The sequence below is a fragment of the Falco biarmicus genome, chromosome 5 (genome assembly GCF_023638135.1).
Source record: "Falco biarmicus isolate bFalBia1 chromosome 5, bFalBia1.pri, whole genome shotgun sequence".
NCBI classification, from domain to species: Eukaryota; Metazoa; Chordata; class Aves; order Falconiformes; family Falconidae; genus Falco; species Falco biarmicus.
The window spans coordinates 18717082-18718488 of record NC_079292.1 but is presented as its reverse complement, the minus strand read 5'-3'; positions in this window follow the sequence as shown (position 1 = coordinate 18718488).

The window sequence follows — 1407 nt, the reverse complement described above, 5'->3', positions numbered from 1 at the left end:
CAATTCAGCCCCTTGCTCATGGCCTGACTTCATCTCTCGTCACTTTCTTCATCCTGTGTGCTGACTGAAATAAGAACTCTAGGGAAGAAACAATATCAATTAGACCAGGGGTCCTCAAACTACGGCCCGCGGGCCGGAAACGGCCCCCCAGGGTCCTCAATCTGGCCCCCAATATTTACAGAACCCCCCGCCAGGGGCTGGAGGGGAAAAACCAAGCAGCCGCAGATGGCTGCCTGCCACTTCATCCCCACGCCGGCCCCCTGGTTAAAAAGTTTGAGGACACCTGAATTAAGCTTTTATTAGCTCTCAGTTGAAGCCTTGGGTATAGCCTGAGCATTGCAGACCAACACTGACTTTCTGCATGTCCTAAGAAGATTGAAAAAAATGTTCCTGCTCCACAGAGATGCCAGCTGCTGATAAATCCTACTGGAATAAAAAAGAAACTCCTATTTAATCAATATGAGTTGAAGAAAATCAGCACTTCTCAGGGGACTGGGGACGCCTCACTATCCTGTGTTTTCGAGTGATGGGAGAAAAGAAAGATAATATGTAACAAATAACTGACTTCTATTTATATTTCAAGCCTTAAGAAAGCTAAAGCGTTAAACAGCATCAATATATCACTTCAATTCAGTACTCTCTTGTTTTAATGTTACACACTAAAACTGACATACCATTAATTCAACAAAGGTAAACCCCCTGCACTTAACTGGTGTATCACAAAGAGCATTGCAAACCTAAATGTTTGATTATACTGTTTTGCTAGAAGAGCTGAGGAATACATACATAAAAACTGCACATGTATAAAATTGACAAATGCTGCTATCCAGTTTGGAAAAAGTAAAACACAGTAAGATGGAGGCAAGGTTTTTGAATTTTTAAGGGAGAAAAAAATGTTAGAGTAGCTGTCAGTTCCTGCTATAAAGGCAAGTTGAAACATTTGGGGTTTTTTAACAAATAAAGATAAGCCTTTTTTTTTTTTTAATAATAAGAATTAATAGTTCTGCTGTTGGACAGCTTCTCCAGTGCCCTGTGACTGCAACAGTCACTTCTACCAATGCAAAGCAGCTGTAAAACCACCAGTGCCTTTGGCAAAAACACATCCTTGGGACTTTGGCGCAGAGATCCATTCTCTGTGCAGAGAACTTGCTCATGAAGAGCCACTCCCCTTCAACTCCTCCTGATTTGCTATGACTGTAACTACACAAAACATTTAACCACGTTAAACAGATTGGGACTTCTAAATCTATCCAACTGAATTTTGAAATTTTGATCTTAGAAACACCGGTCACTTCTGAAATCTGACCACTGACAAAATGCTCCCTCCTCTTTTTTTTTCTTTTGTTTTTTTGTTTGTTTTTTTTTTTTTAAGACACTTCAATCTAACATTCACCATAGACTCGTCAT